At 40.7% G+C, this 12,093-nt stretch overlaps 1 protein-coding gene across 1 annotated transcript in view; it reads left to right on the top strand.

Annotated features, from left to right (window-relative positions):
* Positions 1-1,912: 1,912 nt before the first annotated feature.
* CGA (glycoprotein hormones, alpha polypeptide) overlaps positions 1,913-12,093 on the top strand; it is a 36,213-nt gene continuing 26,032 nt past the window's right edge. The window contains exon 1 of the mRNA XM_056566042.1: positions 1,913-1,950. The gene's annotated coding sequence lies outside the window, so the exon portion shown is untranslated. The remainder of the gene's footprint in view (positions 1,951-12,093) is intronic.

Below are 12,093 nucleotides of genomic sequence, written 5' to 3'. Positions count from 1 at the left end.
GGAAAGGACTTGACATTTAATAAAAAAGACCAGAAAATGCAGAGACAGGTGTGACAGTTTACACAGAAGGCTTCTTAGAAATGAGGGAAGAAATATGCTGGGGAGCGACAAATTTGAGGGAAAGCATAAGAGGAGAACAAAAGAAAAAAGGAGGTAAACAGTAATCTTAGGAGTGTCAGGCAAAGGAGAAAACTTAGTACACTCTCCCACACCCAGTAATACCCAACATAAAAGGGCAACATGGTAGTCCATCCCGCCAATCAACTACTGTAGGCTGAAAAGCACAGTAAAAACATATATGGCAAAATGGCCATGACAACATAACAGACAAAAACTATTGAATGTTGTTAGTCCCAAGATTTCAAAACAATCATGTATTAGGATGACACAGGGATTAGGGGTGATAATAAGAAAAAACTACTAAGGACAAAAAACACACAAAGTCCTGAATAAGACAAAGCAGATGAAAAAAGTATATCTAAATGGGAACCTGTCATCGTATTTTACCATATATAATGCTTAAAATCTTCTTCCTCAGAATTCCAGGCAGACATTCCTGTCTATACTCACCTAGTCCCGCTGCTCTGGCTGTAATCATGCCCACTTAGCACGATTGACAGCCCAGGCATGGCCCGCTTCATTGCTCTGCTCCATTTGCTTAGAGAGCAGAACGGTGATGAGGACTGTCGATCATGCTGAAGGGGCGTGATTACTGCTGGAGAATACAGGACTAGGTAAGTATAGCCTTACGCCCATTGGACACTTTCAAACATCATATCCTTATCATCCCTGCCCGCAGGAACGTGTTCCGGGGAAGATGAGGAACAAGGTTTTACCATATATAACGCATTGCCATGTGTTATATATGCTAAAATCTGATGACAATTTCCCTTTAAGTAACAGAGGAGATTGTAAAGTCTCTTAGCATATGAGAAGACCAGACCCTTTTAGCTGGAGGGGACATCTTGAAAGAAGAGGAGAGACATGATTCAGTAGACCACTGAAACATAGTAATATAGTTAGGCAGACATCAGATCCGGGTCTGGGATTGAGAAGGTGTGGTTTGTTTGGTGCTCTATGACACTGCCAAACCCGTTTAGTAGATGGTTGAGGAAACAAAGGAGCAAAGTCATCGTAGGGGATGCACTCATGGCGAAGGGGAAGACTTCAGTTAAAACTTCAAGCAAAAGGGGAACCCCCTAGCGATAACACAACTGCGCCATTTGGAGAAAAATGGTGATATGTCGCGTATTCTACATCTTGAAAAGGTGGATGGAGCAAGATCCGCATAGAGGTGTACGGACAGAAGCAAGTATGGTAAGGCATCCAGATTGAATGCTGCTTGTAAGAGACAATCTCTCATTTCAGAGTAATGCATGTATAGTACCACATATTTAGGAACATCAGGATTTTTAGGATGGACCAGGGCGCAGAGTACACGGATACATGAATAACAGAGATGGATCCACCTGAGAAAGTGGGGCTAGAAATAGAGTAGTCACTACAGCAGGCAGGTCTGTAACTGTTTCTAGTAGACCACATATATTGGCCCTTCGGGACTTGGTTTTAAGGTCCTCAAGTTTGAGTTCCAACTTGTCTATATGTTTAGCATGGTCTGTCAGGGTATGGACATCTGCTATGTCGTCTGTGCAGATTTCCAAGTCAGAGGGGGAGATTTATCAAAACCTGCCTAGAGGAAAAGTTGCTGAGTTGCCCATGGCAACCAATCAGATTGCTTCTTTCATTTTTGAAAAGACCTCTGAAAAATTAAAGAAGCAATCTGATTGGTTGCTATGGGCAAATCAGCAACTTTTCTTTTGGACAGGTTTTGATAAATCTCCCTCAGAAACTTCCTGACCCACCTGCTTGGAGAAGTCATCCATCGAAAGTTCCTCCTTAAACATCTGCCAGATGGATTCATAGAGTTAACAGGAACTATGGTCATAAGCGGTAAGTCTGTGATATTTTCCTCCTCCAGAAGCTCTGGGTTTAACACGTGTGAAGGTGTTACGCTATGTTGGATTCCGAGCCAGACCAGAATATCTCCAGAATAGTCTGTGATAAAGACTGTTGGGAGCCTCCTCTATGATTTTTTTCTTGCTTGGCCATTTGAGCAGTTGTTAGAGGGTAAGGCTAAGTTTCCACTTGGTTTTTATTCTGGCAGTTTTTGGTGATCTGCCATTGCAGTTTTTGAGCCAAAGCCAGAAGTGTATTCAAAAGGAATAGGACATATAAAAGAAGGACTTACACTTCTCCTCCCTTATGGATCCACTTCTGACTTTGGCTCAAATACTGCAGTGGCAGTTTTCCAAAAACTGCCAGAAAGAAAACCAAGTGGAAACTTAGCCTAAAAATTCCACTAAGGTGGTTGAGTTAACAGTGCTTAATATAGCATAATATAGCAAGTGGCACAGAGCTCACATAGAACACATCCTCCTCACTGAGCTGTGCACATGCACTCCAGCAGAAGGCTTTTTAAAATTGTTTCTATACAACCAACCACATCCTGGGGGGATGCACGTTCCCACACCAGGACAAGTATACACATCCTTGGATCTCATGTGTACGGCCCAGTGTACCTACGAGATCATGGCAGGGTCTCAGCTGTAACACACAGCCGGGACCCTGCCGCACTGCCGGGACTGAAGTAAACTTCGGTTCCGGCAGTTTAACCCTTACAGACGCAGAGGCTTAAACTGTCGGTAGTTTGATAGGGGGAGGGGGCTCCCTCTTTCTTTCTCCAGCAGCACCCCGCAACAATAGCGGGGTGCTGCTTGTTACCTTGGCAGCCAGGGGTCTTACATAGACCCCCGGGTCTGCCTCAGTAACTGCTAGTTCAGGACTTACCAGAGGCACAGGGAGCGCATCCACAGCATATTACATGCTGCGAACGCCCTGCCGGCATCACAATAGTGAGCTCCCTGCTGCGGCTGAGTAGCTCTGTGTGTCCACTCATAGAGGCAGATTTCTCACCAGCAATCATGGGCAGACGCACTGAGCTACCCAGCCGCAGCCGTAAGCTCGCTCTTGAGACTGCCGGCAGTGCTCCGTGCGACCCTACCTATATGATTTTTTTTTTTTTTTTTACTAAGGCCCCATTCATACTGTGTTTCTGCAGTATAATAGAGGTATTCATCAGCATCACATCAAAAAAAGTGATGCCGAGGTATACTGTAGCAGCCCCATTCATTTCTGAACAAGAATGCTACAGTACAGTGGCATTGACCTTTTTTTTTAAATGACTCCAACGGACACCTCTAACATACTGCAGAAATGCAGTATGAATATGGACTATCACCCCCCCCCCCCCCAACAACAAAATAAACAACAAAAAACAAACCAGTTTTTTCAAAAAAAATTTTTAACACCCAATGATGGATATATTCGTCATGAGCAGGTGCTTATTCCCACAACATGATGGATATATCAATCAGGAACTTCAACTGTCACAGACAGCTGTATGTCACTGCTAGCCGACCAAGGACCGATAAGAGCAGTCGCTGGTCCAGCTAAACTTGAAAAGAACAAAGAAACACTGAAATACAGCTAATACATATATATTTTTGAGACAAAAACCTTGCAGTCCACATGGGGTCACTTGTGGGGTGCAGTATCATTCTACTAGCTCCGATCCTTTCAGGCATGGAGTGGGGTCTATAATTCATATAATGACGTTCTGAAAGCCAAAAGGGGGCTATTCTCCTTTTGGGTCTTATTAAACCAAATATGTAAGTTGGGGTACTCCCCAGCCCTGGACAAACAGCATAATAAATTATGGGGCACATTTCCTCCATTTCAGAGGCGATGTACCAAAACTGATGTCCCACAAATAAAGCAGTTGTGAAATTTTTTTTTCTCATTTTCTCCACTGACTTTGAAATAATTCCAGCCACACAATAAGGGCTCAATGTACTCACCACTGCCCTAAGCGAATACTTAACCCCTTAAGGACTCAGGGTTTTTCCGTTTTTGCACTTTCGTTTTTTCCTCCTTACCTTTTAAAAAATCATAACCCTTTCAATTTTCCACCTAAAAATCCATATTATGGCTTATTTTTTTGCATCACCAATTCTAATTTGCAGTGACATCAGTCATTTTACCCAAAAATTCACGACGAAACGGAAAAAAATAATTGTGCGTCAAAATCGAAGAAAAAACGCCATTTTGTAAATTTTGGGGGCTTCCGTTTCTACGCAGTGCATATTTCGGTAAAAATGACACCTTATCATTATTCAGTAGGTCCATACGGTTAAAATGATACCCTACTTATATAGGTTTGATTTTGTCGTACTTCTGGAAAAAATCATAACTACATGCAGGAAAATTTATACGTTTAAAAATGTCCTCTTCTGACCCCTATAACTTTTTATTTTTCCATGTACAGGGCGATATGAGGGCTCATTTTTTGCGCCATGATCTGAAGTTTTTATCGGTATGATTTTTGTTTTGATCGGACTTTTTGATCACTTTTTATTCATTTTTTAATGGTATAAAAAGTGACCAAAATACACTTTTTTGGATTTTGGAATTTTTTTGCGCGTACGCCATTGACCGTGCGGTTTAATTAATTATATATTTTTATAGTTCGGACATTTACGCACGCGGCGATACCACATATGTTTATTTTTATCTTTATTTACACTGTTTTATTTTTCTTAATGGGAAAAGGGGGGTGATTCAAACTTTTATTAGGGAAGGGGTTAAATTATCTTTTTTTTTGCAGTGTTATAGGTCCCATAGGGACCTATAACACTGCACACACTGATCTCTCATCCTGATCACAGGCGTGTATTAACACGCCTGTGATCAGTATTATCGGCGCTTGACTGCTCCTGCCTGGATCTCAGGCACGGAGCAGTCATTCGTCGATCGGAGGCAGGCAGGTAAGGGCCCTCCCTGTGTCCTGCAAGCTGTTCGGGACGCCGCGATTTCACCGCGGCGGTCCCGAACAGCCCGACTGACTAGCCGGGATACTTTCACTTTCGCTTTAGAAGCGGAGGTCAAAGGGTTAATAGCACACACCGCCACTTCTAAAGGGTTAATAGCACACATCGCTGCGATCGGCGATGTGTGGTATTAGCCGCGGGTCCCGGCCGTTGATGAGCGTCGGGACCGACGCGATGTGATGCGGGGTCGCAGCACGACCCCGCTTCATACCGCGGGAGGCGGCACAGGACGTAAATATACGTCCTGTGTCGTTAAAGGGGTGTCGTTTTGAAAATGGGGTCACTTCCGGGGGTGCGGTATTGTTCTGACAGCTAGAATGCTTTGCAAGATGAAGTGTGGCCTATAATTTGTATAATGATATCCTGAATGCCAAATGGTTCTCCAAATATCGCCTAAGCAGGGGTACTCCCTAACCTGGGACAAGCAGTGTAATAAAATTTGGAATGCATTTCATTAATTTCTGAACCTTTTTTTAACAAATGTATCCCACAAATGATGCATGTGTAAAGAAAACCAAAAAAACTAATTTTAATATTTTACACTGACTTATGCTAATACCATCAACACAAAAAGGCTTAAAAGAATACACTTCTAAGGCTGCATTCACATTACATTTGTAGCCTATAGCTGCCGTATCCGGCTGGGGTAGGGGAAAACCGGGTGCTACCATACCCCAGCCGGACCGGCGCAGAAATCCATTAACTTTAATGAGCCGACCTGAGTCAAACAGTCACTCCGGTCGGCTCATTTTTGCCCCATATCCGGTTTTGTGACCAGACCTGAAACCATAGTATACCACCCCCTATGTTCTACCACTGTCTAAGTTTCTAAAAACTTTTCACAGCACATAAAAAAAGAAAAAAAATGTTCCCCATGTATGTCCCGGAGGTTGGTGGAGCGACTTGGTCGCTTCACTAGTCTGTCTGACTTTATCACTGGCGAATATAATCACTTGTTCAGCCTTGTTTGTTAATGGGCCTTGGCTCCTATGATGTTTCTGCTGTGTTTTTCTTTTTTCTATTTTGATTTGTAGCTATGAAAATTCTTCAACAAAAACTACAGTTTAAAAAAAAAAAATTATAATTACTTTTCAAATTTCCAAACATTTCAAAATTTCAAGTAAAATTGTTAGGCTTCTAATTCATTTTAAATGTTAATTTAAAAAAATGCACTGCGTAAAACCCAGGCCGGCACTGTGTCGTTGCGGACGCGTTCATGTACACAGCCGTCACGCGGCCTTCCATAGACAGGAATGAAGGGGGCGTGATGTGATGTCATGATCACGGAAGCCCCAGGCTTCCATGTCCGTAACGCCGCAGTGTCGACCCGAAGATAGCGGAGGATCCCAGCGACCGGACCCCCGCGATCAGACATGTTATCTCCTATCCTTTGGATAAAGGATAACATATCTGGGGCGGAGTAATCCTTAGGAACAATTATTTGGCTGCAGGAAATGCTTCATAAATGATCAATTATCATAGGCCAAAAATCTAAAACGAAAATTCATGTACTTCTTAGAGTCATTGAGAGCTGTGATTAATGTTGGAGAAGTGATTGTAGAGATCACTGGAATCAGCACTGGCACAAGGCTTTTTTCACACTATATAAAAAGGCTTTAAGGGCTTTTAGTTTTTAGTTTTTTTTCCCCTTTGACTGCCAGGGGACAGTAGCTGGGCCCCATACTGGAGATCACGGGAGGTCCCAGCAGTCAGACCCCCGAGATCAGACACTTAGCCCCTGTCCTGTGAATACCTGATAAGTATTTGATAAGTTCAGTTTGCTGGAGTACCCTTTTAGAGGGTAACTGAGTTTTCATGAAAAATTGAAAGAAATCCCAGGGCTTCATTGTCTAAAGACTAGGTGCTGGTTGAACCTTTCTTCACTGCTCCTTTTTTTGTATTTCATGTCCTTTTTCTGCTTGTCAGCTCATTGCATTTTCTCTAAAGTATGTACTTTATTTGCTAGCATTTTGCTGGCAGAAATACAGACTTATAGGCTGCAAGCCATAATCTGTATGCTTTACATCTACAAGCGTTGCTTGTTGCTTTTATGATATTATAAAAAAAAGTGTTTATAAATATGAATAAGCCCCACTCCTAAGAAAAAAAAATCACACCCTTTTCTCATTTTCCAAATAAAAGAATGTAAACAAAAATAAATAAATAAATATATTTCATATGGCCACAGAAATGTTTGAACTATTAACTTCTTAAGGACATAGCCCATTATGGCCTTAAAGCGTACCCGTCAGATCCAACAAACAATTTTTTTTAAAATATATCACTCAGTACCTAATCCTGACCATGTACATCTAATTTTTATGTGTCTAGCACCTTTATTTATTTTTTCATTACACTTATAATTTAGCTCACTAGTCTGAATTCCTCTCAAAGTGAAGGGGTGTGGCCTCACTGTGCAGGTCTCCGCCCCTCCCTCAGTATGCTGTCTGCTCACATCTCCCCTAGCATTAGCTAAACTACAACTCCCAGCTTGTCCTCACTGACAGTAGCGGTACACAAGCTGACAGTGGGAGGATTTTTCCTCCAGCTGTGAGCCCTGCGCTTACAGCTGTCAATCAAGGGAGTGTGTCCATGACAAAGTTGATTATGCATGCACACAGCAGGACTAGTATGTGTCCAAGCAGTTGTTTGACTGGCTTTTTCAGTGTGAACATTTTTTCTAATGAAAGCAATTGCAAAACCTATTGGTTTTGCATGATTTACAACATATGAAAAGTTTTTGTATCTGACTGTGCCCATTTAAGGATTTAGCCAATTTTGATTTTGGCTTTTTCGTTTTTTCATCCTCTCTTCCTGAAATCCATAACTCTTATTTTTTCACCTACACACCCATATCAGGGCTTGTTTTTTACAAGACCAATTTTACTTTGTAATGAGATCTTTCATTTTACCATAAAATGTACCCCAAAACAAACAAACAAACAAAAACAAAAAATATTATTTATGAGCAGAAATTTATAAGGAAACTGAAATTTTGCAACTTTTGGGGGTTTGGTTTTTACGCAGTGTACTTTATGGTAAAAATTATAAGGTATCTTTATTCTGTAAGTCAATAGGATTAAACCCAATTTATATAGTTTTTTTTATTATTGTACTAAAAAAATTGGTATGCAAAATTGGTATGCAAAAAAATTTCCTTTTCTGACCCCTAGAAATTTTTTTTTCCGTTACACAGGACAAATTTTTTTTTGCGACGTGATCTGTTTTTATTCGCACCATTTCTATTGTGATGGGACTTTTTGATCGCTTTTTATTAATTTTTTTTCCAATATAATTTAAAAAATCTGTATTTTTGGTGTTTGGTATTTTTTTTATGTTTACACAGTTTACTGTTCAGGATCATGAACATATTTTAATAGTATAGACGATTATGTACATTTTTTTATTTGTAAAATGGGAAAATAAGGGTAATTAGATTTTTTTTTTATAATTTTAATAAAAAATAATATAATTATATAATTATATATAGATATATATTTAATATAATTTTAATTATAATTTTATATAATTTATATAATTTTATATAATTTATATAATATAATTTTACAAACATTTTAAAGGAGACCAATCAGCAGATTTTAGCATATATAATGCTTGACAGCGCGTTATATATGCTAAAATCTTTATCCTCACCATTCCCGGAGGACGTTTTTGCCACCAGGGATATTGAAGATATGATGTTAAAAAGTCCCGTCCCCCCTCCTTTTGGGTCTTATTAAACCAAATATGTAAGTTGGGGTACTCCCCAGCCCTGGACAAACAGCATAATAAATTATGGGGCACATTTCCTCCATTTCAGAGGCGATGTACCAAAACTGATGTCCCACAAATAAAGCAGTTGTGAAATTTTTTTTTCTCATTTTCTCCACTGACTTTGAAATAATTCCAGCCAAACAATAAGGGCTCAATGTACTCACCACTGCCCTAAGCGAATACTTAACCCCTTAAGGACTCAGGGTTTTTCCGTTTTTGCACTTTCGTTTTTTCCTCCTTACCTTTTAAAAATCATAACCCTTTCAATTTTCCACCTAAAAATCCATATTATGGCTTATTTTTTTGCATCACCAATTCTAATTTGCAGTGACATCAGTAATTTTACCCAAAAATTCACGACGAAACGGAAAAAAATAATTGTGCGTCAAAATCGAAGAAAAAACGCCATTTTGTAAATTTTGGGCGCTTCCGTTTCTACGCAGTGCATATTTCGGTAAAAATGACACCTTATCATTATTCAGTAGGTCCATACGGTTAAAATGATACCCTACTTATATAGGTTTGATTTTGTCGTACTTCTGGAAAAAATCATAACTACATGCAGGAAAATTTATACGTTTAAAAATGTCCTCTTCTGACCCCTATAACTTTTTATTTTTCCATGTACAGGGCGATATGAGGGCTCATTTTTTGCGCCATGATCTGAAGTTTTTATCGGTACGATTTTTGTTTTGTTCGGACTTTTTGATCACTTTTTATTCATTTTTTAATGGTATAAAAAGTGACCAAAATACACTTTTTTGGACTTTGGAATTTTTTTGCACGTACGCCATTGACCGTGCGGTTTAATTAATTATATATTTTTATAGTTCGGACATTTACGCACGCGGCGATACCACATATGTTTATTTTTATCTTTATTTACACTGTTTTATTTTTCTTAATGGGAAAAGGGGGGTGATTCAAACTTTTATTAGGGAAGGGGTTAAATTATCTTTATTAAAAAAAAATGTAACTTTTTTTTTGCAGTGTTATAGGTCCCATAGGGACCTATAACACTGCACACACTGATCTCTCATCCTGATCACAGGCGTGTATTAACACGCCTGTGATCAGTATTATCGGCGCTTGACTGCTCCTGCCTGGATCTCAGGCACGGAGCAGTCTTTCGTCGATCGGAGGCAGGCAGGTAAGGGCCCTCCCGGTGTCCTGCAAGCTGTTCGGGACGCCGCGATTTCACCGCGGCGGTCCCGAACAGCCCGACTGACTAGCAGGGATACTTTCACTTTCGCTTTAGAAGCGGAGGTCAAAGGGTTAATAGCACACACCGCCACTTCTAAAGGGTTAATAGCACACATGGCAGCGATGTGTGGTATTAGCCGCGGGTCCCGGCCGTTGATGAGCGTCGGGACCGACGCGATGTGATGCGGGGTCGCAGCACGACCCCGCTTCATACCGCGGGAGGCGGCGCAGGACGTAAATATACGTCCTGTGTCGTTAAAGGGGTGTAGTTTTGAAAATGGGGTCACTTCCGGGGGTGCGGTATTGTTCTGACAGCTAGAATGCTTTGCAAGATGAAGTGTGGCCTATAATTTGTATAATGATATCCTGAATGCCAAATGGTGCTCCAAATATCGCCTAAGCAGGGGTACTCCCTAACCTGGGACAAGCAGTGTAATAAAATTTGGAATGCATTTCATTAATTTCTGAACCTTTTTTTAACAAATGTATCCCACAAATGATGCATGTGTAAAGAAAACCAAAAAAACTAATTTTAATATTTTACACTGACTTATGCTAATACCATCAACACAAAAAGGCTTAAAAGAATACACTTCTAAGGCTGCATTCACATTACATTTGTAGCCTATAGCTGCCGTATCCGGCTGGGGTAGGGGAAAACCGGGTGCTACCATACCCCAGCCGGACCGGCGCAGAAATCCATTAACTTTAATGAGCCGACCTGAGTCAAACAGTCACTCCGGTCGGCTCATTTTTGCCCCATATCCGGTTTTGTGACCAGACCTGAAACCATAGTATACCACCCCCTATGTTCTACCACTGTCTAAGTTTCTAAAAACTTTTCACAGCACATAAAAAAAGAAAAAAAATGTTCCCCATGTATGTCCCGGAGGTTGGTGGAGCGACTTGGTCGCTTCACTAGTCTGTCTGACTTTATCACTGGCGAATATAATCACTTGTTCAGCCTTGTTTGTTAATGGGCCTTGGCTCCTATGATGTTTCTGCTGTGTTTTTCTTTTTTCTATTTTGATTTGTAGCTATGAAAATTCTTCAACAAAAACTACAGTTTAAAAAAAAAAAAATTATAATTACTTTTCAAATTTCCAAACATTTCAAAATTTCAAGTAAAATTGTTAGGCTTCTAATTCATTTTAAATGTTAATTTAAAAAAATGCACTGCGTAAAACCCAGGCCGGCACTGTGTCGTTGCGGACGCGTTCATGTACACAGCCGCTAAGCGGTCACTAAGACCCTAAATTTCCCACCCAATATAAAACTTAACGTTTAATGAGCCGAGATTAAAATAACCTCACACATATTGATCCATGGTGCATTGATTGGCATGACACTGCATGCTATAGAAGTGAATTGAAAAATTAGACTGTGGCTGCAGTCCACAGTCTATAGTGTGAGACAATTAAAAATCTAACACATTGCCCGCCCGCCCGACGTTTCGCCACAGGCTGTGGCTTTATCAAGGGCTAAGAGGCAAATGGCGTGCAAACAAGCCTTGCAGGGGTTTAAATAACCTCCTGTCTCTAACGTCATTAGAACATGTCACTTCCTGTATTAACATGACATCTCATTGGTTACAATCATATGCAGACTAATGATTGACCGCTTCCTGGCCAATGAATTTTAGACCAGGATGCATCTTGCTATATTCGTTTGATTGACAGCATCCTTGACCAACCAGCTGAGAACAATCAAGCTTCTGAACTCCTCATTGGTGCCGGAAGCTGTATACGTATGTGCGCCATCGGTCCTGCGCTAACTAATAGCTTCCCGAACCTCCGATATGGGCGCATGCGCAGTACGGATGCGCAGAAGAACGTGCGCGAATACTTAGTCATATACAGGCACTGCTGGAAGCTGCGCGACAGACATATGCGCCGGCACTTAGCCGATTTTTGGCATATGATTCACTCATGGCTATTGTGATAGGGCTGTAATACACAATATAACCACTATTGGGAACAACGACTGCATAGCAAGTGATAGGTTAATTCGAGAACACTAATAAGCTACTATCTAGCAATATAGGACGGCCAACCTAGCAACGTAGGTATAAGATCAGAGCAAGGAAATATTAATCGATAGAGGGAGGAGCAAATACTCATCTGTTCTGCATAGATGTAGTCATAATTAATTCATATCATCAACGGAAGTT

This window comes from Hyla sarda, chromosome 3, assembly GCF_029499605.1.
Source record: "Hyla sarda isolate aHylSar1 chromosome 3, aHylSar1.hap1, whole genome shotgun sequence".
Classification (NCBI taxonomy): domain Eukaryota; kingdom Metazoa; phylum Chordata; class Amphibia; order Anura; family Hylidae; genus Hyla; species Hyla sarda.
Note: the sequence above shows the minus strand (reverse complement) of the source record. Positions and strands in the feature narration are given on the sequence as shown.